This window comes from Salvia hispanica, chromosome 4 (genome assembly GCF_029641045.1).
Source record: "Salvia hispanica isolate PSC_SH4W2 chromosome 4, Shi_PSC_v1, whole genome shotgun sequence".
NCBI classification, from domain to species: Eukaryota; Viridiplantae; Streptophyta; class Magnoliopsida; order Lamiales; family Lamiaceae; genus Salvia; species Salvia hispanica.
Genome location: NC_142695.1, coordinates 40,860,003 through 40,866,417, shown reverse-complemented (window position 1 = coordinate 40,866,417; position 6,415 = coordinate 40,860,003). Strand labels below are relative to the sequence as shown.

Here is a 6,415-nt window from a genome sequence, read left to right as displayed (position 1 = left end):
TAATTCCATTCCCATCTCATCTCATGGTGACAAAGTGATACATAAAACATAATGCAGCAACAAGATGGTCAATAGCCTTATTTTTGGACTTAACGTCCTTATTTAGCTCAAATAGTACTACCATGAAAATCACACATACTGGCGAATGTGGGCATCCTCCAATTCGCGGTTGGCACCGGTATTCACCAGAGTTGAAGTGAAATACCAAGCAAAGGCGTCAAAGACGGCGACTTGGGATCCGGTGGAGGCGGAGATTCCGACCTCAACCTGCTGAGGGAGAATGGTGCTCAAGTCAAACACATAGCTCACCTCAAAAGTTTCCTAGCCTGTTATGACTTGAACGCTGATCAATTTGGAAGCTTGCCGGTAGTTGATGCGGGCAATCACCCCATTCCTAAGAATTGTGTTGCCAACGTAGATTACGTTTTTGGAAACATTTGATCCAATGTCAATCCCAACATGACGATTACTCGGATTTGTGACGAAGATGTCGAATTCCACCGCGAACACGGACGGATTTTGACCAGATCTGTCAAAGACTCCAAAGCTGGCGCCGGTGTAACCGACTGGGGAGCCAACGGGCTGGATGAAGAAGGTGAAGCCATCGGCTGGGTTTGTGTCGCCGCTTTTGGGGTTGATGATGAATCTTACGGTGGTTTCGAAATCGACCTGCGCTCCTTGTTGCCAAAATTGGATGGGCTTGGATTACACGGCTCGGCCAGCACGGTGCATTAACGGGTTGCCTGAGTCGTCAGTATTGATCAAACGGAGTGAGGTGGAGTCGGATGGGAAGTGGGCGTCGCCTTGTAACAGTAGGTCAGTTGGCTCCGGGCCGCCATTGAAATCATATTGGAAGGAGGTCCACTGCGACCATGCCGTATTGGCGGTGGCAAGAAGCAAGGCTATGTAGGGAAGCACTGGAATTAGGGTTTGGAAAAGCTTTGCCATGGTTTTATTTAGTTTTTGCTTTGGATTTGGTGGATGCTAGTGCCTTCTCGAGCTTCTATTTATAGTAGTCCAGTTATAAAGTTTTTTTTAAAAAATTACAACTATATTATTTGTACAACTACGTACAGCCCACCAAATTGGACTCCCTGTGTCAAATAGAGGAGTAATTTTTATTTTTTGCATAGAATTACTATCGTGCGTTAAAAATTCGGTCAGTATAAAAAAAATTCATTTTGTAAATATATATAATATCTTACACTAATTATTTGGATCAATATAAAATCATTCCACGAGATATATGCAAATCTGTCATCACAGTCAACCATCTATATTACTATTGTAAATTTGTAATCCCCTATGTCATGCATGTCAAATTTAAATGCGTTAATTCAGGTAAAACACATTCCTAGGTCCTTATACTTTAGTCAAAATGTTTATTAGGTCTTTGTACAATTTTTTCGTTTTAATAGGTCCTTATACTTTTCACAATATTTTTATTAGATCCTCGTATAAATTTTCGTTTTAGTAGGTCCTTATACTTTGATCATAACTTTCATTAGATCCTTGTACAATCTTTTATTTTAGAGACTTTTTTACATTTATTATGGATAATAACTAAATTTAATTAAACTTAATGAACTTTTTAATATTCCATTATTTAACTAGCATAGTCTATAAAGATAATATCATTATGTTATCCAATAATCTCAATAAGTTGTAAAGAATAATAAAAAGATTAACCGTGATGATTGAAGATTAAAATCGAAGTTTTTTTTTAGAATAACTATCCAAATTATCAATTGATTATTTATATTTATATTGAAAGATACATTTCCCTTAAGAGTCCCATTATCCACAAATCCACTCTTAAAGACCGAACCACCGAACCCTATCAAATTAGGGCTTTTAGATCTAGTTTTTTATGGATAAGATACAGAAATTTATAAATTATTTCCGCCTTCATCACGAACCTATTTTAATTCATCCGAAGGTAAATAAGTCATACTAACATGTTACGAAGATTTAACTTCGTTCCAGAATATATTACTTCATTCTAGTAGGTTTTTACTTCATTTCAGTAGGTTTTTACTTCATTCCTGTACGTAAATGTGGTTTCGCCGTCGCGTGCCGTTCTTTCTCTCTACAATATCTATCACCAACGCCATGACGCTAATATGGTTTAATAAACACATGGAATAATGTAATAAATTATTGGAATGAAGTATGTGTAGAAGCATTTGAAGTCCTACGGGAATGAAGTAAAAATCTTATCCAATGAAGTAATAACGTTTCTGAATGAAGTAATAAACTCACTTGAATAAATTGTATTTTTAAATGTTAATCAAGCAAAAACTCACGTCAATGAATTTGAATGAACCATATGTTGAATCATTTCAAAATCTATTGGAAGCAAGTAAAAACATGTTGTAGTTTCAAGGTATTACGTACATAATGAAGTAATAAACCTATATAATGAAGTAAAATGGGCTAGTAATGAAGTAGAAAAAATTTTCACAGCAGCACATCTCATCAAAAAAACTAGATCTAATGACCCAGATTTGGTCTCTAGTTTGGTCTTTAAAATTGGTTCGACATTGATCACAACTCTTTCCCTGAATATTTATAATCATAAGATAAGTTAAATAATTAAATTAAAAGGTTCATTAAATTTAATTAAATATAATTATTATCTAAGATAAAAATAAAAGAATATTTTAAAATAAAAAATTGTATAATGACCTAATAAAAGTTATAATCAAAGTTTAAGGACCTACTAAAACGAAAAAATTGTATGGGGATGTGATGAAATTTATGAGAAAGGTATAATGATCTATTAAAACGAAAAAATTGTACGAGGACCTAACGAATATTTTGATTAAAGTATAAGGATCTGAGAATGTGTTTTGCCGTTAATTTATTCAAATGTTAAGAAGTTCCAACTTCACCATGTCAATTTTAATTTTTAATTTCTGTAATTTATTGAAATGTCATGACGTCCGAATCACCCACTATAAATTTTAATATTTAATTGCTTTAACTTATTCACGTCATGAAGTCCCAACTCCCAACTCATCTACCAACGCAAATTCATGGGTGGATCTAGTGCGTTGGCAGAGGGGCAAATGCCCTCTCTCACAGTTCTCACTCACAATTTGTACTCGCTACTCAAGCATTCCGACTAATCAATTACATCTATACACGTAATAAAGAATGTGTTTCATGATAAATCATGTTGTGTAGTATCATGTATTTCAATCTATTGCAGTTTCCACCCACGATGGAAAGTCAGACCAAATTAAACTCTAGTTTTCCCTAAACAAAATTCTACTAACATTAAATTCTAAAATACTGTAGCAATATAGTAAAACAATTTTTTTCTTTAACTAAATATGTAATGGTACAATTAGATGTTAAGTGAAATGAGAATAATATAAAAGAATGAATATTAATGTAGTTAATACATCTATTTTATTTTATTATATTAAATTCTCATCAACATACCATCAAAAAACTCTAAAACAAATTATAATAAGACACTTGTTATATCTATTTTATTTTATTGAATTCATCTTCTTGTTGGCAACATAAAAGGATGAAACAATTTGTATTCATAGTGGAACAATTTTGGTCACGGAAGAAGTTGTATATATATGTTTGTTATATTATATTCCCTCCGTCCCACAAAAGATGTCACACTTGTGGGACAGTATGAGATTTTAAGAGGTTTTGTTTTGTGTGTTAAATGGAGAGAGAATATATAACTTTTATATTCATGTGAAAGATAACTTTTTCCAAAAAAGGGAAATGTGACATCTTTTGTGAGACAAACTAAAAAGAAAAGTGTAACATCCTTTGTGGAACGGAGGGAGTATATAGTAACTACTCCCTCCGTCCCAGAGAAGTTGGCATACTTTGAGAATGGCACGGGATTTTAGGAGGTTTTGTTTTGTGTGTTAAATGGAGAGAGAAAATATAATTTTTATATTCATGTGCGAGGAAACTTTTTTCAAAAAGGGAAATGTGACATCTTTTGTGGGACAAACTAAAAAGGAAAGTATGCCAACTTCTCTGAGACGGAAGGAGTACTAAATTTGTGAATAGTTTTCAAATTTAGTAATAATACAATTTTTATAAGGAAAATGAATGTATTTAGTGTAATTCTATTTGTCAAAATTCAAAAAATTATTGTTGGTACATATCATTGCCATATGATATACCTATAACATTGACTTTTTGCTCAATACAAATTAGTAAGATAGTACTTCCTCCGTCCCAAGGAAGATGACCCCTTCTTTGGGCGGCACGGGATTTTATGTAGTTATATTTTGTGTGGTAAGAGGAGAGAGTAAAGTAAGAGAGAGAATAAAATAGAGATAAATGTGTTTCCATTTTAAGTAATGAGTCATCTTGATTGGGACAAACCAAAAAGGAAAGTGGGCCATCTTCAATGGGACGGAGGGAGTAATACTCTCTATGTCATATTAAAAATAAAATATTTTTTTTTAGATTATTCCATTAAAAATGAAACATTTTTTAAAGTAGAAATAACTTTATCTCTACTTTTTCTTATTTTTTCTTACTTTATTCTCTATTCGTTAACTCAAAAAACAACACTGTATAAAATCATTTGCCGAAAAGCAAACATTTCATATTTATTAGGACAGAAGGAGTATATTAGTTATAATATGGTATTATACTCCCTTCTTCCCAAGTTACTTGAGTCGTATTCCTTTTTGGGTTGTCCTCATTTCTCTTTTTGGCTAAAAACAAAACATCTAATCACACCTACTTTATTCATTCTTATACTTTACTCTCTCTTCGTTCTCTTACTTTATTCCCTCATCTACTTTATTTAACACACAAAACACAACTTTCTTAAATCTCGTGCCAAAAAGAAATGCATCAAATAACGTGGGACAGAGGGAGTATAAAATATAAATGAAGGGTCACGTAATAGAAAGATAAAGTATTAAATAGATAAAAAAGTATAGATTACTCCCTCCGTCCATGAAAAACAGTCTCATTTTACCATTTTGAGATGTCCAAAAAAAATAGTCTTATTTCTATAAGTGGAAAATTTTTCTCTCATACTTTTCCTACTTTATCACCTCTCTTCCATACTTTATCTAGTTTTTCAGTTTTCTCCATATCTCTCTTACTTTACCTACTTTTTTTTTCCATATTTCTCTTACTCTATCAAATTTCTCATTAAAATCCATGTTGTCCATAAGATGGTTTTTTTTTTGGACGGAGTAGTATATTAATGACTTAATGTAGAGTCACGCAATATATACATATAAACTACTAAATACAGTAGATTATATATGAAATATTTCTGATTTTCATAAATAAATTAAATAAATGTTAGTTCAAACATAAATTATGATAAAAGTCTATTCCAATACGTTATATAAGATTATATATGAAATATTTCGGATTTTCATAAATAAAATAAATAAATGTTAGTTCAAATATAAATTATGATAAAAGTCTATTCCAATACGTTATATATAAACATGGGTATATGGGGTCATATTCTAATGCTCATAGCACCCTAATCTAAAATCAAGACCAAATCTCCACCCTTAGATTTTAAATGAGTGGATGGGATTAAATCTTACTAATCTAAATAAATAGTAGATAAAATATCGGTAATATCGTCTTTATGTTATCATATGATAATATTCGTGAATGTTTGTTTATATCAACATAGTTGTAACATCCCGGAATTTAGAACACTAAATTAAAGCCCTAGAATTAATTATTTGATGACGTGGAGTCGTGAATGCTTTTATTTCATGAGTTGATATGGTCGATTTGAGTTAGGGTATGTGTTGAAAGTTTGAAAAGTCAAACCAATTTAATTTAATGGTGTGGCATGTGATATATTAAGTTATGAGACTATGTGGCAATTTAATTGTTTATGGGTGAGTGAGAATATTAGAGAAAATTTCCATAAATACTTATCACCCTAATTCTTGTAAATTTTCGAACCCTAGACCCCTTGGAGAAAGAATTTCTATTTTTTCGGAATTTATTTAATCCTTGGGATATTTATCCAAATTAAATTCCAAGAGCCAATTATTTCCTTGTTTAGAGATGGAAAAATCGAGCCTCCTTATTCTTCTAGTGATTTTCGAAAATCACTATAATTGGGAAGGAAGGAATTGTTTTATTTTATTTGATTCCTTACTTGATTTCCTTCCATACCTAGAACTTAATTATTCTACCAAATCTTTCCATACTTCAAGAGATCTTGCCTTACTTTATTTTAGTCAATATTCAAGAAATCCATGCCTTATTTAAAAGGCATAGAAATCGCCCCTTACCTTGCTTCATGGAGGATTTTCCTTATTTTTATTTTGCTTCATGATATTTTATTCTATATGGAAAAATACCAAAACAAAATCTTGGCTTTTTGGAAGGCCTAATTTTCGAAAATACCATGCTAGATGCCTAGCCTATT

At 31.8% G+C, this 6,415-nt stretch overlaps 1 pseudogene; it reads right to left on the bottom strand.

Moving 5' to 3' along the window:
* Positions 1-960, bottom strand: LOC148928654 (agglutinin-2-like; annotated as a pseudogene).
* Positions 961-6,415: the final 5,455 nt, after the last annotated feature.